Source organism: Schistocerca piceifrons, chromosome 8 (assembly GCF_021461385.2).
Source record: "Schistocerca piceifrons isolate TAMUIC-IGC-003096 chromosome 8, iqSchPice1.1, whole genome shotgun sequence".
In the NCBI taxonomy this organism is placed as follows: domain Eukaryota; kingdom Metazoa; phylum Arthropoda; class Insecta; order Orthoptera; family Acrididae; genus Schistocerca; species Schistocerca piceifrons.
In genome coordinates, this window is record NC_060145.1 from 177,635,009 (window position 1) to 177,659,050 (window position 24,042).

Below are 24,042 nucleotides of genomic sequence, written 5' to 3' on the forward strand. Positions count from 1 at the left end.
GTACTAACAGAGATGAAGAGAACATCAGTGGCCTAAAGACATCTGCTAGTATACAAAATAGGTCTTCATTAGAGGAAGAAATTTTTGAGAATGTATGTTTGGAGCAAATAATTGTAGGGTCATGAATCACGGACTGTGGGAAACTAGAAAAGTAGAGAATTAACGTGTTTGGGGTCCTATGTATAGAAGGGTGTCTAAAATTAGGTGGACTGGAAAGATAAGAAATGAGGAGGTTCTCCACACAATTGGCGAAGAAAGAAAAATATGGGAAACACCAACCATAAGAAGAGAGAGTATGATATGACACGTGTTAAGACGTGAGGGAATAAACATGTGTTAAGGATGAGGGAATAACTTCCATGGTATTGTGAGGAGTTGTAGATGGTAAAAGCCTTAAAGGAAGACTGAGAATGGAATAAATTCAACAAATAAGTGAGAACATAGTATGCAAGTGCTATTCTGAGAGGAAGGGATTAGCACAAGAAGAGAGTAATCTGTGGCGGGCTACATCAAACTAGTCAGAAGACTGATAAATAATGTTGTTGTTGTGGTCTTCAGTCCTGAGACTGGTTTGATGCAGCTCTCCATGCTACTCTATCCTGTGCAAGCTTCTTCATCTCCCAATACGTACTGCAGCCTACATCCTTCTGAATCTGCTTAGTGTATTCGTCTCTTGGTCTCCCTCTACGATTTTTACCCTCCACGCTGCCCTCCAATACAAAATTGGTGATCCCTTGATGCCTCAGAACATGTCCTACCAACCAATCCCTTCTTCTAGTCAAGTTGTGTCACAAACTCCTCTTCTCCCCAATTCTATTCAATACCTCCCCATTAATTATGTGATCTACCCACCTAATCTTCAGCATTCTTCTGCAGCACCACATTTTGAAACATTTTATTCTCTTCTTGTCTGAACTATTTATCGTCCATGTTTCACTTCCATACATGGCTACACTCCATACAAATACTCTCAGAAACGACTTCCTGACACTTTCAAGACACTGTCCATTCCAGTCAACTGCTCTTCCAAGTCCTTTGCTCTCTCTGACAGAATTACAATGTCATCGGTGAACCTTAAAGTTTTTATTTCTTCTCCATGGATTTTAATACCTACTCTGAATTTTTCTTTTGTTTCCTTTATTGCTTGCTCAATATACAGATTTAATAACATCAGGGAGAGGCTACAGCCCTGTCTCACTCCCTTCCCAACCACTACTTCCCTTTCATGTCCCTCGACTCTTATAACTGCCATCTGGTTTCTGTACAAATTGTCAATAGCCTTTTGCTGCCTGTATTGTACCCCTGCCACCTTCAGAATTTGAAACAGAGTATTCCAGTCAACATTGTCAAAAGCTTTCTCTAAGTCTACAAATGCTAGAAATGTAGGTTTGCCTTTTCTTAATCTAGCTTCTAAGATAAGTCGTAGGGTCAGTATTGCCTCACGTGTTCGAATATTTCTATGGAATCCAAACTGATCTTCCCCAAGATCGGCTTCTACCAGTTTTTCCATTCGTCTGTAAAGAATTCGCATTAGTATTTTGCAGATGTGACTTATTAAACTGATAGTTCGATAATTTTCACTTCTGTCAACACCTGCTTTCTTTGGGATTGGAATTATTATATTCTTCTTGAAGTCTGAGGGTATTTCGCCTGTCTCATACATTTTGCTCACCAGATGGTAGAGTTTTGTCAGGACTGGCTCTCCCAAGGCTGCCAGTTGTTCTAATGGAATGTTGTCTACTCCCGGGGCCTTGTTTTGACTTAGGTCTTTCAGTGCTCTGTCAAACTCTTTGCGCAGTATCATATCTCCCATTTCATCTTCATCTACATCCTCTTCCATTTCCTTAATATTGCCCTCAAGTACCTTGCCCTTGTATAGGCCCACTATATACTCCTTCCACCTTTCTGCTTTCCCTTCTTTGCTTAGAACTGGGTTTCCATCTGAGCTCTTGATATTCATACAAGTGGCTCTCTTCTCTCCAAAGGTATCTTTAATTTTCCTGTAGGCAGTATCTATGTTACCCCTAGTGAGATAAGCCTCTACATCCTTACATTTGTCCTTTACCCATGCCTGCTTAGCCATTTTGCACTTCCTGTCGATCTCATTTTTGAGACATTTGTGTTCCTTTTTGCCTGCTTCATTTACTGCATTTTTATATTTTCTCCTTTCATCAGTTAAATTCAGTTTTTCTTCTGTCACCCAAGGATTTCTACTAACCCTCGTCTTTTTACCTACTTGATCCTCTGCTGCCTTCACTACTTCATCCCTCAATGCTACCCATTCTTCTTCTACTGTATTTGATTCCCCCATTCCTGTCAATTGTTCCCTTATGCTCTCCCTGAAACTCTGTACAACCTCTGGTTTAGTCAGTTTATCCAGGTTCCATCTCCTTAAATTCCCACCTTTTTGCAGTTTCTTCAGTTTTAATCTACAGTTCATAACCAATAGATTGTGGTCAGAGTCCACACCTTGCCCCTGGAAATTTACAATTTACAATTTAAAACCTGGTTCCTAAATCTCTGTCTTACCATTATATAATCTATCTGAAACCTGTCCTCTGTGCAAAATTCTACCAGGCGGTTTCCTCTTTCATTTCTTACCCCCAATCCATATTCACCTACTACATTTCCTTCTCCTCCTTTTCCTACTATCCAATTCCAGTCACCCATGACCATTAAATTTTTGTCTCCCTTCACTATCTGAATAATTTCTTTTATCTCATCATACATTTCTTCAATTTCTTCATCATCTGCAGAGCTAGTTGGCATATAAACTTGTGCTACTGTAGTAGGTGTGGGCTTCGTGTCTATCTTGGCCACAATAATGCATACACTATGCTGTTTGTAGTAGCTTACCCGCACTCCTATTTTTCATTCATTATTAAACCTACTCCTGCCTTACCCCTATTTGATTTTGTATTTATAACCCTATATTCACCTGGCCAAAAGTTTTGTTCCTCCTGCCACCAAACTTCACTAATTCCCACAATATCTAACTTTAACCTATCCATTTCCCTTTTTAAATTTTCTAACCTCCCTGCCTGATTAAGGGATCTGACATTCCATGCTCTGATCCGTAGAACGCCACTTTTCTTTCTCCTGATAATGACGTCCTCTTGAGTAGTCCCCGCCCGGAGATCCGAATGGCGAACTGTTTTACCTCCGGAATATTTTACCCAGGAGGACGCCATCATCATTAACCATACAGTAAAGCTGCATGCCCTCGGGAAAAATTACGGTTGTAGTTTCCCCTTGCTTTCAGCCGTTCGCAGTAACACCACAGCAAGGCCGTTTTGGTTATTGTTACAAGGCCATATCAGCCAATCATCCAGCCTGTTGCCCCTGCAACTACTGAAAAGGCTGCTGCCCCTCTTCAGGAACCACACGTTTGTCTGGCCTCTCAACAGATACCCCTCCGTTGTGGTTGCACTTACAGTACGGCTATCTGTATCGCTGAGGCACGCAAGCCTTCCCACCAACGGCAAGGTCGATGGTTCATGGAGGGGGATCAATAATAATAATAATAATAATAATTTAGATGTTTAAGTAGGGAATTAAATGGTTCAGTTCCAGGTTGTTTCCACAGGCTTTTTTTAAAAAAAAAAAAAAAAAAAAAATGATAAAGCAAAATAAAAATTAATTTGTGAGGTGAGATGGCCATATAAATGATTCCATCTGAAAAGAAGTCAAAAAATGATAAAATCTTCTTGTGTGATCAGCTAAGTGGTGACATATCTGTCACAATGTTTCAATGAGTTTTGTATCCATCATCTTCAGGTGAAATGTCAGGATGCTGTTTTCTATGTGTGTATATAGCTGCTGACCTTTTCTGGGGGGTAGGCCAATCATGCACCTTCAAATAAGAGTACCATGCCAGTTGTGGGGGAATGTACAACGGCCTTGGTGTAGGCATCAAGTCCCAGTGTCTGTCAATGGACGCTTCCACCTTCAGAACAGAGTGTTCCTGTCGTATATTCGTATTTGTGGGATACTACACTGTGCCAAGTTGAAATCTGCTATTCCAGTATATTAAATTGTTGTGCAGGTGCGATTCTACCACCTCTTTGACAGTCAAGTTCCAGAACCCATTGGCACTTCATAGCTTCTTTGTTTGTTCAGAATGGAAGATGTGTTCCTCTTTGATACTGGGCTCTGCCATCACAGACTTGTCTGTCTGTCCTAGACAAACATGTTTTGTGTGTTCCATATGCCACTGTGAGGTGCATTTGCTGTGTCTGTCCAATGTATTGCATCTGACATTCACACTTAGTACTGTAAAGTCCAGCATCTTAAGTCCTAGTCAGTCTTTGGCCGATCCAAACCTTTCCTTAAATTTCCATATCACATTGAAAAAGTTGACAGCCAAGATCACAAGTATAAATGGAGGAACATCAAATTAAGACCGTTTTGCCTGCAACACAGAAAATTAAGGACACACTTGGAATCAGCCAAAGACCATCTAGGACTGCAGATACTGGGAATTTACAGTATTGAGTGTAAATGAGGGATAGGGTACATAACACAGACACAGCAATGCATCTCAGAGTGCTCTAAGGGACTCTTAAGAAATGTTCAATTGAGGGCAGACAAACAAGTCCACGATGGAAGAACATAGTATCAATCAGGAACGCACCTACAACTTTGAATAAATAAAGAAGCTATGAAACACCAGCAGGTTCTGGAACCCAACTTCAAAGATGCAGTAGAAATATGTCTGCACAACAACCTAACACGAGGGCTATTCAAAAAGTAGGGAACGTTACCGTCTGACCCACTAGGTGTGCACCGATCGCATATATTTTGGTATGTATGTGCTTGGTAGCTCAGAAGACATCCATTCATGACAGCGGGAACATCTGTGTGCATCTGGTTTTTTGGATATTCGAATTTTAAATGTGTGCTGCTTTCGAAAATCTCGCCAGTTGTAAGGTGTGGTTTTGTTGGCGAAGTGTACGGAAACAGCATAATGAATTAATGTTCCATCTGGAAATGGTGTATTCGGTTTAAAAGTGTTCAAACCAACATTCATGATGAAGAGAAGAGTGGATGCCCAAGCATTGTGACTGACGATCTTGTTGCTAAAGTTGATGAAATTGCGAGAAAAAATTACAGTCGAAGGAGTGGGGGGCACACAAGGTCCCCCCCAAAAACCAGGAAAATGTTTGCAAACCTTTTCAGCAAGGAAGATTGATGGCGACAGTGTTTTGGGATAGACAAGTGTGTTTCTTATTGATTTTCTTGAATGTGGAGCAACCATAAATTCTGCCCGTTTCAGTCAAGCTTTGCACAGCCTTAGAAGAGCAGTTCAAAACAAATGCTGAGGAAAGCTGATGTCCAAAATTTTGTTTTTGCATGGCAATGTGCGACCTCACATGGCAAACCACACTAAAGGACTCCTTAATTCATTCAAATGGGAAATTTTCCCTCATCCACCCTACAGCCCCAATCTTGCACCAAGCAACTTCCACTTGTTTGCCAAGATGAAGAACTGGCTTGCAACGCAGCACTTTGATGATGACGCTGAACTCCAGGCGGGTGTGTCTCACTGGCTGAAGTCTCAGGTGGCAGAATTTTACGACAAAGGTCTTTCAAAGCTTGTCCACCACTATCATAAGTGCCTCAATGCGTTTGGTGACTATGTGGAAAAGTAGTCAGTCAGTCGCTCTTTCAGATGTATATAATAAACTGTATTTCTTGTACTTAGTTTTTTTTAATGCCAAGACATTCCCTCCTTTCTGAATAGCCCTCGTAAACTGAGATGGCAGTTTTTGACTCAGCACAGCAATTACAAAAATATAACATGAAAGATCTGTTCTGAAAGTAGAAACATCCACAGACAGAAAGCAGAACTTGATGCAAGCACCAGGACCATACTGCATTCCCCACCACCGGCTGTGCTTTGTTGCTCAACACAGCACCCTCTTCTGAAGGCCTACCCACAGAAGTCAATGGTCCAGCAGCTATATAGATACACAGAATAGAGCATCCCAGTACTTTGCCCGAAGGTGATGAATACAAAACTTATTGAAATGTTGTGACTTGACACCACCACCACTAAGCTGATCACCCAAGAAGATTTCATCATTAGAGCACACTCAGAAATCGTGCAGTCAGCAGTCAAAAATTGTTTTCCTAATATCAATTTTTTTCTCAAAATGAATCTGTCACTTGTGGTCACAAACAACACTGGGAAAAAGTCATTGTCAGCACCAAAGTTGATGAAAAACAGGTTTTGAACCTCCATTTTAGCAGACAGGCTCAATGGTTTAGCTTAGCTCTTTGGCAATATTGAAAGTGGTATCTTAAAATAACTAAATTATGAAAATATTAGAAGTAGCTTTATTAGTATGCAGGTACCAATTATCCAATAAGATTACTTCAAGAATGATTGTTTGGGAACATACTGCACCTGAATTAAATACAAGTAAAATTTGTTTCATTGTTTCATTTCTTCTGTTATCTTGAATCTGCATAAAAAACATGTTTGCTTATAGTTAGCTGTGACATTTACTTATTAAAACATCTCACAAATATAGTAACTCCTCCTTTCGTGCAACTAATTTAATATGGAATAATCAATTTGCCTTTGCAATACGGGACTGAAATTTGGGGTGGGGCACCCACAGTCCATATGAATACTCATGGTACAGAAGAAACAGTTAGCATAATTGCTAATATAAGTGAATGTTAGTCCTGTAGAAACCATTTCATCAGGTATAATTTAGTGGCTACGCACTCATTGAGTGTCCTACTGGCATTTTCTGTGAACTGTCAAAAGCCTTTGACTGTGTGAATCACAGCATTCTCTTAATGTAAATTAGAATATTATGGTGTTACTTGCAGTGGTGCAAAATGGTTTGAGTCTTACTTAACTGACAGCAAACAAAAGGTGTTGCTGTGCAATACCTGTGGAGTAAGCCACCAATCTTCATCTGACTGGGAATTATTTACTTCTGGTATGCCTCAAAGTTCCATCTTTGGTCCATTAGTGTATGTTGTTTACTTCAATGACTTTCGTCTGTTACATTGGCAGATGCAAAGTTTGCTTTGTTTGCAGATGACACAAACATTGCAATAAATAGCAAGTACAGATTTACAAATGGCTGTTAATCAAATTTTTACTGGCATTAATAAATGGTTTTAAAGCTAATTCACTGTCATTAAACTTTGAAAAGACTCATTACATGCACTTCAGAACCTGTAAGAGATTTCCTTCCAGCATGCGTATAATATATGAAGACATGCAGATAAAAGAGGTTGACAGTGTTAAATTTCTGGGATTGCAACTTGATGATAAATTCAGTTGGGAGGAATTGCTGAAGCACCCAAACAAGTCTGTATCTGCTATACAGATGTAGGAGATATAAAAAAATTGCTTACTTTCCTTACTTTCAATCTATATTGGCATATCAGATCATATTCTGGGGTAACTCGTCAAACCGAGCAAATGTTTTTAGAGTGCAAAAGTGTGCAATAAGACTCATTTGTGATGTAAACTCAAGAATATCAAGCAGAAATGTGTTCAAGGAACTGGGTATTCTAACCACAGCTTCTCAGCATATTTATTCCTTAATGAAATTTGTTGGAAATAATATGGCTCTATTTCCACCTAACAGTTCAATACATAATCTCAGTACTAGGGATAACAACACTGCACATAAAGAGTTAAAATCACTTACCATGGTAAAAAGGGTGTCCGTTATTCAGGAACACTCATTTTCTATAAATTGCCAGCAACCATTAAACATTTGGTTTCTGATAAAGCACAGTTTAAACTGAGTTTGAAAGACTTTTTGACAGGCAACTCTTTATACTCTATAGACGAATATCTTAATAGGAACTGTTAGACCAGCTGAAATAATAATGTCTATTGAATTTCAGTTTTGACAGCACTTGGTCACAACAGTCAAGATTAGGTATTTTGTGTATGATAAATTTATTAAAAGTGCATAACAATGTTTCATTCTGACAGTAGCAAATATTAGCAGCTCCTGACAAATGGTCAGGGAAAGAGTCTTGTATTCAGTTGTTCTATGTTTTTTATAGTATACTTTCTGAGATGTTCCACACACACAGGAATCATCTCATTTTTGGGTCTATGGAACAAAAACTGAATCTAATCTACAACAATTATGTTTGTGAAACAGAATGAAGAACTAAGCTTAATGATACAGAAATTCATAATTACAATTAATGAACCAAATGTGATTATCATAGGAAACAGGATAACTCAAGAGCTACAGATCACAGTCCACTTGCAGTTGCAAGACAATTCTATAACACATCATCAAATAACATACAGTACCGACATGCAAATCTTTTTAAGGGAAAGTTGAAACATTTGTTAATTAATAGATGTTTACACTCACTCAAAGATCTCAGAATACCACTATCAATAGTAATAATTTAACAATACCAGAGAAGGAAAGTTACCACTCACCATATAGTGGAGATACTGAGTCACGATAGGCACAACAAAAAGATTCACACAACTGCTGACAAAGGCCTTAATGGCCGGAAGCTATAATTGTGTAAAACTTTTTGTTGTGCCTATGGCGACTCAGCATCTCCACCATATGGTGAGTGGCAACTTTCTTTCTCTGGTATTGTTACATTCCATCCTGGATTTTCCATTGTTTAATAGTAATACTTTTGTATACTATATTGTAGTACACTATTGGCAATAAGCATTTGTGGTGACACCACATCATGTAATTTCACTGACAATGAATCTTGCTCCACAACAGACTATCTTTGGTGTTGACTATAATAGATAGTACTCTCTGTGGTTTCAGACTGAGTAAAAATCCTTTCTTGCTGTATACCATTTGAGCAATTATTCTGTACTGTGTTGTGTTGTATGTCATCTACACCATATCCCATGGTGTGGCTCTACATTGGTGACCCCCAACAACTGCAAATTAAAGATAATACACACTTTATTACATAGTCACAGAACATACACTGCAACATGTCAAAGATACACTGTTCTAAGAGTAAACAAACAGTCTCTCACTTGCCCAAAGTACATCACTCTGTGACATCTTCCCCACCCTGGTCGACCTCCAAAGGTATGGCCATCTGCACAGGACGACTAATGATGTGACCTTCTGGTGTCCAGAGTGTTATCGTCCTTACCCTGTCGTCTCTTCCTGGTAGTACCTTTTCTATCCTGGCCTTCTTCCACATATATCGCGGATGAAGGTCCTCTCGGATCAGCACGACGTCGCCAGGGCGAAAAGGGATGACTCGTCCTGATGGGCATTTAACTTCATGGTCGTTCCGGAGCTCCAATAGGTATTCTTTTACCCAACGGTTCCAAAAACTGTCACAGAGTTGCTGTCTCAGACGGAATTCCTTTGTTAAATTCGTGTTCGCTGAAGGCTCTGGTCCCGTCGGAATAGTCGTAGGTTTTTCTCCTGTCAAAAAATGGGAAGGTGTGAGTGTATCACAATCATCTCCTGGTGTGATGGACCTGGAGTTCACTGTGACTTCATTACTGATCAAGGTGGTGTTCAGTTGTTCCTCAGTGAGCTTTGCGAGTCCCAATACCTTCCGTAGGCAACGTTTTATAGTGCCCACCATTCCTTCCCACCATCCTCCCCACCAAGCCACCCGGGAGACAATGAATTTCCAAGTAATACCATGGTGGGCAAGGAACTGATAAGTTTTTGTGGTGGTTAATACCTTCCAAAGTTGGGCTAGTTCCATATTCGTGGCATGGAATGTTTTCGCGTTATCTGTATATATCGTATGGGGTAGTCCGCGTCTTCCGGCGAATCGCTGAAGTGCCGTAAGAAACTTGTCCATTGACAAGTCTGTACAGAGTTTGAGGTGTGCAGCTGGTGTGGTAGCACATGTGAAAAGAGTGATATATGACTTGTGCGTTTCCTTCACCACTTTGATGAATAGTGGACCAGCAAAGTCTATTCCGGTTACAGCAAATGGTTTGGCAGGCGAAACTCGTTCAGGTGGCAGCGGTGCTTCGATCTGTTGCCCTCGTGGATTCTTCAAGATCTTGCATGTGAGGCATGAGTGTAGGATTCTTTTGATGGCCTGACGAGCTCTAAGGATCCAAAATTCGGTTCACAGTTCGGATAGTACAGAACGAATGCCAAAGTGATGGAGGCAGATATGTGTCTCAAATAACCAATTGTGTGAAGTGGTGGGAACCATCAAGGAGTACAGGATGTTTTTGTCCCCTATTTAGGCTAGTGCACTGCAGTCGACCTACTAGACGTATCAGTCCATCTTCTAAGAAAGGATTGTATCATGCGATTTTTGACTCTTTTGGCAGTGGAAAGTTATTCTGAAGCGCATTTAATTCGCTGGGGAGGGAATCTCTCTGGCCCACTTGAATCCAATACATTTTGGCAGCTGATAATTTGGTGGCTGTAAGTTCTCCTGAAGATTTATTCTTCTGACGAATGTTGTGTAGGAAGCGGAGAGTCCATGCTGTGATATGAATGAGCTTCCAGTATGAGCTGAATTTAAATAAATCCAGAAGGCTGGTTGGCATAGATATCGACAAGACTTGGCTCTGGGTTTTCTTCCTCTTTTCTTCGGGAGGAAGTTGTACCATCGTTGGAGTATCATTCGGCCAGCATTCAGGAGGGCGTGTAAGCCAAGGTGGCCCATGCCACCAAATATCCAGAGAATTCATTTGGTAGCCGAGCAGTTCACGTGAGAGGTGGTCAGCAGGATTGTCTGGTCCTGAGCAGTGTTTCCATTGCGTGGGAGTCATGTGTGTTTGTATCTCAGTTACATGATTACAAATGAAGGTCTTCCATCTGTTAGGATCACAGCGAACCCAACTTAGTGTTATTGTAGAATCCATCCACAATATCGCATGGGCAATGTTAAAGTCTGTTGTGCAGCAAAAGTAACACAATAGTCTGGTCCCAACTACTGCCACTAAAAGTTCGAGTCGAGGCAATGTCACCTTCTTAATAGGAGCAAGTCTGTTCTTGCTACAGACTAAATGGGTTACGACATCATCATCTAAGACAGTACGAATGTACAAAGCTGCTCCATATGCCTTTTCCGAGGTGTCACAGAATACGTGCAGCTGAGAGTCTCTTCCATGAGCTGTAGCTATCCATCTAGGGACACATATATGTGACAAAGAAGGTAAGCTAGATATCCAAGTGCGCCATTGTGCCCCTAAGTCCCAGGGCATAAGTTCATCCCGGGTTTCGGCACCAAATTCTTATGTCTGACCCGCAGGACTCCTAATACCCTTTCGTTCCTCACAAATGGACTTATGATGCAGTCTTTTACAGTTAACACACTGAGCCTTTTCTTTATTTTTGCAATTTGACACTTTGTGCCCACATTGAAGACAAAGAAAGCATCTGTTTGCTAGTTTCAATTTATCTATTCGATCATTAACGCGTACGATCTTCTTACAGACTTGCGCCCAATGACCGCAAGATTCGCAAAATACGCAGAATGGTTCCTTTACGCTGGTATCCTTTGGAGTCGATCTTTTAGATTTCACGTGTACGTGAAGTATGGACGCTGTGGGAAGGTTACTAGAAGTGCTGGAAAATTCACCATGTATCTTCTGCATGGTAAGCGCCCCGTCGACTTCCTTGTTCAGAAGCTCCATCAGTTGCAAAATGTCCCCTTCGGATATTCCCGTATTCTTGGCGTGAATTATCCAGCGGCAGCATATGTCATCTGGAAAACGTGTAAAATTTTCGGCATGAGGACTCGGCCCAATCCGTTCACGTCTTCCTCAAGTGCCCGGAGAGCTTGAATACGTCACTGGCATTCAATGAATGTTGAATTAAGTTCCTCTGGAGTGGACAGCTGAATTGGTTTTATGGCTTCAAGATAATCTAAGTGGGCTTGAATTATTCGATCCTTGTTGCCATAATGTGCTTGGAGAATCCTATTCGTTTCTGCGTACGTCTCGGCCATCACCACTATACCATCCACTAAATGCTTTGATTCTTCCGAGAGATAGCCACAAAGAAAGATGTGTTTATTAATTGTAGTTACCGTCGGATCATTGTCAACCGACTGCTCAAACTGCTCCCAGAATCGTGCCCATGTCTCGAGATCGCCTGAAAATGGCTCAAGCATGATTGGTGTAAGTTTTACTGAAGCTGTGGGAACACTCATTGTTACAGATTGTAACAGTGGATTGTCGGGAATATTTATGTCTGCTACCAATTTGGCAAGCTGTTTCTGCATTTCGTGAGACAATCGAGAAATTGTGAGTTTCGCGGCATCTGTATAATCTTCACATTTAAGAACATCTTCTTCATACTCGTCATCATCTAACAACTCGTGAATATCCTCATGTAATTTAACGAAGCAGTTCAGAACGCTTCCCAATCTGTCATTGTAATATTTATAATCTGCAATTTCCGATGTGTCTGACAACCTTGCAACTTCCGCTACGAGTCACATAATGTTTGCTCTTTCTCTCATACATTTTCTCTTTACAGAGTGTAACTGTGCTTCTGGTTTGTGGTCTGGCATGTCCATTCCGTCCAATTACTCCAAAGTTTAAAGCAGTGTCGACTAGTGATCAGCTGGTCCTAGTAAGGCGTTATCTTTGGATCGCTAGTCGAAGTAGTTCAATTGATTGTCGCTAGATGACAGCACTAATAATGTAATCAGTTGCCTTTACAAATGGCACTACAAAACATGTTGGGTGATAATTCAATTGAACTTAACTGTGTATGCAGGCGGTTGTCGTTGAAGAGCTTGTTGCATGGTGTGACAAATCGCTGCAGTAAGCCCCCTCATAGTATTGCCGCGTGACGTGTGTCCAGAATTCATGTTTCACAACGGCAATCGTAGAAACTGTCTCCTGGGTTTTGACACCAAATTCTTATGTCGTGGATCACAGTAGAGCAGCGATTAGCATTCTAACAACACTTTATTATATAGTCACAGAATGTACAATACAACATGTCAAAGATACACTGTCCTAAGAGTAAACAAACAGTCTCTCACTTGCCTGAAGTACATCACTCTGTGACACCGTACTGCTGATTTATCATGGGACTTCATTGCCATTCCTGCTTCACAAGTGGCCCACACTGAACCACTAGCATCTGACTGACGGTACCTGTGACCATCTGCTGTCAATTATGTCTCTTGCACACCATGTGAACTAATTTTTGATAAGGTGCTGAAGCAGCCAGCTATGCAGATGCACAGTCTGCCCATACTACCAGGCACTATGTGCCGAAATAAAAGATTCACCTACGTCACCACTACCAGTTCTTCTGCAGCAACCAACACCACCTCTCACATATGTCACTTCTAATTGATTTAGTATGCACCCCAAGCTGTTACTGTTTTTGTTTGGATTGGCTCTCTGTATGGTTTGCCATAGTGGACAACATCCTCACCACCCATGATGTCACCAGTGACGCTGCAAAGTTCGTCATGCTACTCGGCCACTTGGATGAACAAATCAGCACTTCTGTAACATCTCTCTAGGACAATGGAAGAGCAAGTGCAACAAGTAATCTATAATGAATAATTAACAAACAGAACACCATTACAACTATGCTGTCAGTTTGAACATTAATTATCTTTAAACTGATGCCCGATCACACACTGTGGTAGCCCAGCTCCCAGCTCAAGTGCAAGCTTGCCACGATCACCAAGTGGGAACCATTGGACTACAGACTTAAATTAGCAGAGAGAATTTTTTTTCGTAATTCAATACCGGCAATGTATAAATTTAGTTGACAACAATGCACCCTATATGGCCAGCAGCACCAGTCCCAGCATGCTCTGCTTCCTGTGACAACTGAATTGGCTTGATGGTACCCAATGGTCACTGACTGTTATGTTGCAGCCTCTGACTGGGACAATGACCTTCATGCAGCTAAGTCAACACACCCACGAAGTCGCCACCCAGTGTCTGCTGGTACCTTGTACAGTTTATGACACTGTGTGCAACTGCTGTTCATCTTGTGAACACACAAAAAACATGTGCGGCCCATGATGTGGAACTATGGTAAGCTCTATATCCTGGACCATTGGACCATCTCAGACCGTAATACTGTTGCAGGAGAAACTGTGTAGTGCAGACACTGTAGTGTAGTGGTTATGATACTTGATTGTTACATGGAGGGTTGTGTGTTCAAAACTCACCTTAACTAAAAATTTTAATTTCTATATTCGGTTTGAGTACGTTCTAGAAGTATCCACAAATAGCAAGAATCATTGTACTGGAATGTTCTGTAGCTGTATATATACCGTATGTGTTCTGGCCAGAGGCAGTTTGCTCTGTGCTCTTGTATGTGGAACTGCTGAATAAACCTTTGTTAAGTGAAGTTAGTGTTCGTCATTCATCTCTCACACCTTCCTCTACATTACATTATTCTGGTGGAGGTGCTGGGTATTGGAACTTGTGATACTGCACATTATTGATGACACAGTGGCTCCCATCAGGCCATGACAGAGCCGCCATTTATGTGGCGAGAAACCATATTCAGCAGATCGCAATCCATCGGAGACAGAAGAAGAACAGGACGTCACGATGACAACAACTGTGTGCCACACATGAGACATCCTTCCGGGTTCTCTGGTGATGATGGCCAAGGTCCAAACACATGGCTGAAGGTATAGGAGCGTATAGCCAAATTTAGCAAATTGGATGACACTATGTGTTTGGCTAACGTATTTTTCCGCTTGGAGGGCACTGCCAAGCAATGGTATGAGAACAACGAGGAGAAGTTCACAAGCTGGGAAGTATTCCGGGCGGAACTGTGCAAGTATTTCGGTGACACACAACAACAGAAGTGCAAAGCTGAAGATAAATTAAAGTGCAGGGCACAGTGTCCAGGAGAAATGACAGCATCCCACATTCAAGATGTCTTGGAGTTGTGTAAAATAGTGAATCCTCGAATGAAGGAGGAAGATAAGTTTGCACATCTCATGAAGGGTGTTGCTGAGGACATTTATCAAGCCCTACTCCTGAAGGAGGTTTTGACAGCAGATAACTTCATAAAATGGTGCCAGTATATCAAGACAATGCATCAAAAAAGAATTACACGCAAGAAGTTTGAAAGGCTTCCAAACATTGTATCGATGTCTGTGATGGAGAAAGAAGGAGAAAGAAGCTGATTTCACAAGTTTCTTTATCAGACAGTGAGAGAGGAAGTTCAGAAGGCAACTGGATTGCATGGCGAGCAAAAACCTGAGATGCTTCAAGAGGACATAAGGGATAGACATTTAACCCAATCTCTCGTCCTTCATTTCCCTTTAAACAGGTAAAAAAGTCGAGATCCAGGCAAAGTTATGTTCCTACAATGCCGCATGAGGAACCTGTTTGGGCACCAAGGAAGACTGATGTCTGGAGGACCCAAGATAACCAACCAGTATGTTTCCACTGTGGATGACCAGGACAAGTGGTGCGCTATTGTCGAGAAAGCCAGCGGATATTTGACAACGCCCATGCCAGAAGACAGCAGACTGATCTCAGCTGACGCCAACTCTGCGACAATGAAGATGAACAAGAAGATGTGGGTGCAGGACGACATAGGTCTCCACCGCCACAAGCTAGCCGCTGGAGAGGATGCTCCACAACATGCCGATCAAGGTCTCCATTGCTGTTTAAAGCTCCAGCCGATCACCTAGCCACCACAACCTGGAAAACTAAAGGGTGCGACCTTCCTTGGAGGTGAGGCCTCCAAAGAGAAAAATCCTCCACCATTGATCACTACAAAAATGATAGGAAGCTACGTTGATATCCTCATGGATGGCCGACCAGCCCAAGCTCTTTTGGACTCTGGAGCATAATATTCAGTCATTTCAGAGAAGTACCATTGCCAGTTGCAGAAAACTGTATTCATCAACAACAAAACATCTCTGCTGAAGGTGGCTAATGGTAAATATGTAAAACGTACAGGAAGATGTGTTATTCGTGTGGGTATAGGTGACCATAAACAGCCCTTAGAATTCATCATCTTACTAGAGTGTAGTCATGACATCATTCTCAGATGGGACTTTCTGAAAGCTTCTCAAGCAATTATAGATTGTGGTAGCTCGAAGATTATGCTAGACGAGATGAGATACTGTGGACAGGAAGATGCACATCCAAGTGTGTGGACACTATGTGTACTGGATGAAGTGATCATTCCTGCAGTCAGCGCTAGAAAGGTAGCTGTCATGTGTCATGCCATGCATCAACCCATGGATCTTGTAGTGGAATGTAAGAGAAGCATACCACTGAAGAATAACTTGGTCATCCCAGCCTCTGTCGTCTCATTTAAGAACAGATTTGGTGAATTGTGGATAGTTAACTGTTGCCGAGAATCGCACATCCTTCCAAGACGCATGAGCATAGCAAATGCTGAGCCATTAATTGCAGAGCGCCTGAGTGTAATAGAAACCTCCCATGGTGAGTCTGTGGGTGAAATTAGCGCTGCCACTATGAGACAAGGTCTCCTAGCTCAACTCTCACCAGATCTCACTAAGGAACAACAGCAGAAGCTACTTGCCATTCTTCAAGAGTTCTCTGAATGCTTCAATCCACAGGTGAAGAGCAAATTAGACAAATTGATGGTGAAGCACCAGATTAGCACTGGAGACCATCAACCAATAAACCAGAGAGCATACCCTGTGTCAGCAACAGAACATCAAATAATTCACGATGAGGTAGAGAAAATAATGAAGAATGACATCATTCAGCCTTCCCAGAGCCCATGGTCATCACCAGTGGTTTTCATCAGGAAGAAGGATGGCAGTTGGCACTGTTGTGTTGATTATAGAAAGCTTAATAAGATAACTAAAAAGGACGTTTACCCCTTTCCACAAATTGACAATACACTAGATTGTCTGAAGGGGGCTAAGTTTTTTGCAACCATGGACATGTACTCGGGATACTGGCAAATTGAAATAGATGAGACTGATCATGAGAAAACTGCATTCATCACCCATGAGGGCCTGCATGAGTTTAAGGTAATGCCGTTGGGTTTGTGTAATGTACCAGCAGCTTTTGAACAGATGATGGATAATCTTCCATGTCACCTGAAGTAGGCAATGTGTCTTTGTTATTTAGATGACATTATAGTGTTCTCAGAGACATTTGATGAACACATAAAAAGACTGACAGCTGTTCTTAAGTGTCTTCAACAACGCAGACTGGAACTTAATCCAAGAAAGTGTCTCTTTGGACCAAAAGAAATCAAAATACTTGGACACCTTGTGTCAAACGAAAGTGTGCGCCCAGACTCAGAAAAGATGAGAGCTATAACGGAATTTCCTATTCCTAAAAGTGTTAGAGATGTGAGAAGCTTCCTCGGACCGTGTTCTTATTACCGGTGTTTTATCAAAGCCAGGCCATTTCAAGAGTTGTTAAAAGCTGATGCTAAATTTACCTGGGATGGTGCTCAACAAATTTTTTGCAAAGTGCTGCGAAAAGCTCTGTCGATTGACTCTATACTTGCTCTGTGTGATGAGAGAGCACCTACAGAACTACACACAGTTGCCAGCGGGTATGGGATCAGTGCTGTTCTGGGGCAAATTTCGGATGGAAAAGAGAAGGTTATAGCCTATGCTTCTAGGACACTTACAAAAACCGATAGAAACTACCCAACTACAGAAAGAGAACATCTTGCTGTGATCTGGGCCACATGCAAATTTCGACAGTATTTCTATGGAAGGCCATTCACAGTTGTTACAGGCCACCATTCACTTTGTTGGTTGACAGGTCTTAAGGATCCAACAGGACGACTCACCAGGTGGGCACTACGTCTTCAAGAGTATGACATTACCATAGTGTACAAATGTGGAAGAAAACACCAAGATGCTGACTGTCTCTCAAGAAACCCTGTACAATACCATCAAGACTTCAATGAAGAGTGTCTCACTGCACTCCAGGATCTCTCTGCTGAGCAGAAGGACACCAAGCTATCTCAAATTATGCTTTCCTTAAATCAGTCAGCGGATGTGAAAGGACAATTTGAGGTAGTTAATGGATTACTTTGCAAGAAAAACTTTGATCTGTTTGGAAAGAGGTGGCTACCAGTGATTCCTAAACACATGTGCTTAGATATTCTACAGAAATTCCATGACACACCTGAGGCCAGACATTTTGGATTGATTAAGACATACGATAGGATCTGCAAGAGATATTTCTGGCCAGGTTTATTTAGGAGTGTCCGTCACTACGTGTCGAACTGTCGAGAGTGCCAGAGGAGAAAGGCAGTTCCTCAGACTCTACCAATTCCACCAGCTGAAATGCCTTTTCAGCATGTTGGGATTGACCTCCTCGGATGATTTCCAACACCTGCTAGTGGCAATAGATAGATTATTGTTTGCACTGATTATCTGATGTGCTATGCCATTACAAAAGCCGTGAAAACAGCTGAAGCATTCAAGGTAGCCAGATTCATCGTAGAAGACATTGTATTAAAACATGTTGCCCCAAGATCGTTAATTATGGATTGAGGGAAAGTTTTTCAATAGAATCTTGTGACAGAGATAAACCATTGGTGCAACATTACTCATCATATGACGACTGCCTACTATGCGCAATCTACCAGGCTTACTGAACACCTAAATAAGACCTTGGCCAACATGCTATCAATGTTCGTCAATGTTGAGCAGAGCAATTGGGATGAGGTGCTACCTTTCATGACGTTTGCCTACAACACTGCCAAACAAAACACCACAGGATTTACGCCATTTTTCCTAGTGCGTGGGCGAGGCAACGACGATGATGGACACTGTGTTTCCATTACATCCTGATGATGTGGACAATGACTACATCGGCCAGGTGTTAACCAGAGCTGAGGAAGCTCAGCTGTTAGCTTAATTCCACATGCTGCAGACTCAAGAAAATGATCGCCGAAGGTATCACGCAAGCCACCGCCCTGTTGTCTTCCAGCCTGGTGACCTCGTCTGGATGTTCACTCCTGTTCGGAAGGTTGGTCTCTCTGAGAAGCTCCTCAGGTGCTACTTTGGACCTTATAAGGTTGTAAGACAATTGTCTGATGTTACTTATGAAGTTGAAGATTTCAACCCCGACAGAAGACGACGAAAGATCAGAGATACGGTCCACGTCCTTCGAATGAAGCCCTATAAGGATCCTGCAACCCAGGGTAAATTTGAAGTTCCAGCGACAGGCAACAAGTGGAAAGGTAACAAAGAATGTAGTGGCAAGGGAAGTTCTAAGAAGATCACCGCCAGGGCGAACATCAATCATTGGGAGTCAGAGTATGCAGGACCAATGACTCGTTCCTGGACTAGGAGGATATAACACTGTGACGCTGTTCTCTTAAGGAGGGAGCAATGTCGCAGAAGAAACTGAGTAGCACAGCTGCCGTAGTGTAGTGGTTATCATACTTGATTGTCGCATGGAGGGTTGTAAGTTCAAAACTCACGTGAACTGAAAAATTTTAATTTCTATACTCGGTTTGAGTATAATCTAGAAGTATCCAAAAATGGTAAGAATCATTGTAATTGAATGTTCTGTAGCTGTGTATATACTGTATGTGTTCTGGCCGGAGGCAGTTTGCTCTGCACTCTTGTATGTGGAAGTGCTGAATAAACCTTCTTTAAATGAAGTTAGTGTTTGTCATTCATCTACTTACACCTTCCTCTATGTGACAATATTATTTGGTTGATTCTGGCTCTGACACTATTGTGACACACTTACCTTCCCTGCCACAGCATGTGACAACACAGTTATACAATTCCATGCACTGAGCAACTTGGTAATCACTGTTTTCAGTTCCACAACTCACACATTGGACCTGGGGTTTGGAATGATGGTCACATGGGACTTTCTAATCACAGACATCAGTGAACCATTACTCAGTACCAGTTTTCTCTGCCACTCCCAGCTTGTACTGGATTTGTCCCACGGCACACTGATTCAATGTGACACAAGTCGTGAAGTCGTTGGTATGATCAGCAATGCCATCCTTATTACATCTTCTCCAACTGACAAGCTGCAGTGCACCTCAATGGATCACCATTATTGCCCTCTACTTGACTTATCAACTCACTCGCTAACTCAACAAAACCAGTTTCCTTACTAGCAAACCCACCTGCAGTCTCTGTGCCTACAACAGTAGAATTAAAAAATATGACTGGCAATCCAAAAAACGTCTGAAGAACTCAGCAACCTCAGATGAAGCATCATCAGCTACACAGCCTTCATGTAGCGAAAAGATAGCTCTTACCCCGTACATTCAACTACCTATGAATTCCCCTCGAGTGTTGTTCTCCCAGTGTGCCATCACAAATGGAATGGTACACAAGATTCCTGGTCTTACACAGGCAGCCAGGCAAATACATGTGGCCAATCCAGCAGTCAACAAAATTTTAAAAGCCATGATAGTTAGACCTTCAGATATTTCATGAGCTTCATCTATTAAACTAGTGCCAAATAAATATGGTACATGACATTTATGTGGTGACTACAGAACTCTTAATGCACATACCACAACTGACAGTTACCTGATACCAAATATCCAGAACTTTACTCACTACCTTGCAGGTGCATCTGTCTTCAGCATCCTTGACTGCAAATAAGCTTATCATCAAATACTAATGAATGAGGAAGATCTGCAAAAGACAAAAAAGACAACAATCATCACATCTTTCAGCCTATTGGAGTACATCTTTATGCCATATGGCCTCAGAAATGCAGCCCAAACATGGGGATAGTTTTGGGAGGTATCCTATTTAAGCTACAACTTCTGCTATTCTTATCTTGATGACATCCTCATTTTTTCCTAGGATAATGACATGCACAACCCTCACCTCACAGAAATTTTCAATTTTCTTACTGCAAAAGGAGCAATAATTAATAAAGAAAAAAACAACTCCGACAACTGAGATTACTTTTCTTGGTCATTTTGTCTATGCCATGGGATTCGCACTATACCACAATGAATGGAACTCAACCAACAGCTACCACCTCCAAAAGACTGTCAGAAAATACCTCAATTTCTAGGGATTATCAACTTCTACTGGCACCACCTCCCACAGGCCGCCCCTTATCAGGCCTCACTCGCAGAGGTCCTCAAAGAATAAAACACTAACAGTAAACAGAAGATGATGTTAATACCAACATGCAGAAAGCCTTCTACCAGCTCAAAGACTGTCTCACTCAGGCAACAATACAGTCACACCCATGTCCTCATGCACAGTTAGCCATAACGTTGGTTGTGAGTGATTTTGCAATAGGTGTGGTCCTCTGACAGCAAGTGGCAGGTTTACAACAACCCTTGGTTTATTTTGGTGAAAATTGACTTGTTCTCAAAGCAAATGGTTCACTTATGACAGTGAACTTCTCCATCAGTTCAAGAATGACATACACTGTTGGGTGGGGGGGGGGGGGGGGGGGGAAGAGGATTAGTACATCCGGAAAGGCAACATTGATTTTGATCTAATAATGGCATCTGCCACCTGGCAGATAGTAGATGTACTGGTAATGGATTCAACACCATCTGCCAACAAATAGCATAGTGCCATAGCTACCAGAGTACCATACGTGCCTATTCTTTAATAGGGAATGCCTATAGCCAGAAGGCACAGTGTGATGCAAACATGTGTAGCAAATGGGCAATCGTAGCATGTATACCCAGTCGTGCTTTCTACAGCCAACTGAGCAATCTTGAAAGGAGTCACACTGTGACCTATTGAGTGGTGGGATGGCCCTTTTCAAAAACTGCCAGAAGTTGGACATGCTGTCTCAGTTATGCATTGATGCTGGTATCAACAGTCACGTGAACATTCTGACACTCACAGATGAGGTTCTGGATGTCCACACAGCACAGACGCTCATCAGAATTGTTGTATTGTAAGGGCAGCAGTGGCAGATTGTACAGCTACCACAGCACAGATAAGAGAGCTTATGAGCCCAGATGTGTCAATACAAACTGTTGTGAACCGATTATTAGCAGTGGGACTATGGGCATCCACATCTCTACCCTGTCTTCCACTCACACCACAGCGTCGACTTGCATGACTTGATTGGTGCCTTCAGAAGATCACCTGAAAGAAAGAATGGCATGCCATCGTCTTCAGTGGTGAAAGCAGTTTCTGCCTGCATGCAAGTGATGAATGTTTGTACATACATCATACATCTGGTGAGGGCTGTCTCGTAGAGTGCATTCATCCAAGAGACACTGGCCTCAACCCAGACCTTATGGTCTGGAGTGTGATAAGCTACAATTCTCATTCGCCTTTGGTGTTTCTGTAAGGGGTTGCTAATCAGTGCTTTGTATATGCAGAATGTTGTTAGACCTGTTCTTCCAACAGGAAGGTGATGTGTTGTTTCGACAGGATAATGGTCGCCCACACACTGCGTGTAAGACTCAATGTGCTTTTCAACTTGTGCAGCAAATTCTCTGGTCAGCACAATCTCTGGATTTGTCTCTAAGGACGATAAGTGACTCATCAGCCCACAACTCTTACAGAACTATGTGAACCATGGCATAACATATCCCAAGACAGTATTTGCCATCTGTATGATTGATTGGATGCCAGAGGCAGCACCTGCTTTACCACCCATGGAGGCTACGTCCTGTACTACTAAGGGTATCTCAGCATGGGCTGATACCTGGTATCTCAGAATTACTTGTGCTAGTGATCTGTAAATGTAACCATTTCATGTACTCCAAATGCACTGTTGCAACAATAAATCTTAAATGAATTGGAAACCTCTAAAATGGTTTTTTTTCTTTCTTTTCTTTTTTTTCTGGCAGTGTAGAAGACACTCATCTGTACATATCACCTACCACTAATGGACTCAATTTGTAACCTGCTGAAAAACTTGTGTCGCAGACATTTCAACTACCTGGCCAAACAGCTCCAAGACCTCCTCAAAGATATGATGACTAATTGTAAACTCAAATATTGTCTGATACAGGGCACAACAAGACAGATCCTGTGTGACGTGTCACGGAGCCAAATCTGTCCCTTCATCCTCAACCATTTTGAAAGATCATGTTCAATCAGCTGCACAACTCATTGCATTCTGGCATTTGACTGATGGCATATCTCATTAAAGATCAATTTGTATGGCTGAACATCATGAAAGATTGAAACTAGTGGACACATGTGCATACCTCATCAAAAAATCAAAGTGGGATGCCATGCACATCCACCCATTGGACACTTTACAATACCAGAAGGGTGGTTCCAACACATGCACCTTGACCTGGTTGGACTTTTCCCTTAATCTGACAGCTACCAATATGTCCTTCAAATTATCTACTGTGTAACGCAGTGTGTAGAAGCCATCCCTCTCTGAGACATGTCAGTAGAATTAACAGCCAGAGCCTTCATTGACACTTGGATTTCCCAGTATGGGTGTCTGGTGTACACGACCACCGACTAACGTAACCTCTGTGGCACTCATTGTTATCAAGCTACTGTTTATCACACTCAGAGCAATAACCTTGTGAAACAATGGCATCACACATTAAAAGCTACACGTATGTGCCATGGTGATTGCTGGACAGAAACTTTACCATGGCTGCTATTAGGCATATGCACCACCCACAAAAATGACCCACATGCCTCCCTCTGAATTTCGCATTTCCCATTGAGTTTGTGCCACAAGTGCCACCAGCAAAACCACCATGCTCCCTGCCCTCATCACTAGGATCAAAGAACAAGCTACATGGCTCAAGATACCACCTCCACAACCTCACAGCATCCCTAAAGTTTTCACCATAAGGCACTCACAGACTGCAAATGTCATGCTTCACAATAATATGATTTGGCACACTTTGCAGCTTCTTTATACAGTGCTCCACACGGTTCTAAAACATGGCACACAGACGTCAGAAATACTACTGAATGGAAGGGCCTGCACAGTATCTATAAGCCGACTAAAACCCAAGTGGATGCCTTAAGACAATCCATCCACAGACAAAACATTAACCTCCACCACCCAACACTGTGACTCAACCAGATACACCATGGCTCTTATGACTTCATAGTAAAACTTGACATCAAAAACATCTGACCCAACATCCTTTGTGTCAAATTGCTCAACAAATCTGCTTGTTGAAGGTCAACATCCCAAATACAATGCTGGAA

At 41.9% G+C, this 24,042-nt stretch overlaps 1 long non-coding RNA gene across 1 annotated transcript in view; it reads right to left on the reverse strand.

Moving 5' to 3' along the window:
- Positions 1-8,591: 8,591 nt before the first annotated feature.
- The window catches only part of LOC124712021, a 144,433-nt gene continuing 128,982 nt past the window's right edge, over positions 8,592-24,042 (reverse strand). The window contains exons 2-3 of the long non-coding RNA XR_007005559.1: positions 20,446-20,553; positions 8,592-8,914 (exon numbers count right to left, since the gene is read on the reverse strand). This is a non-coding gene — a long non-coding RNA (uncharacterized LOC124712021). The remainder of the gene's footprint in view (positions 8,915-20,445; positions 20,554-24,042) is intronic.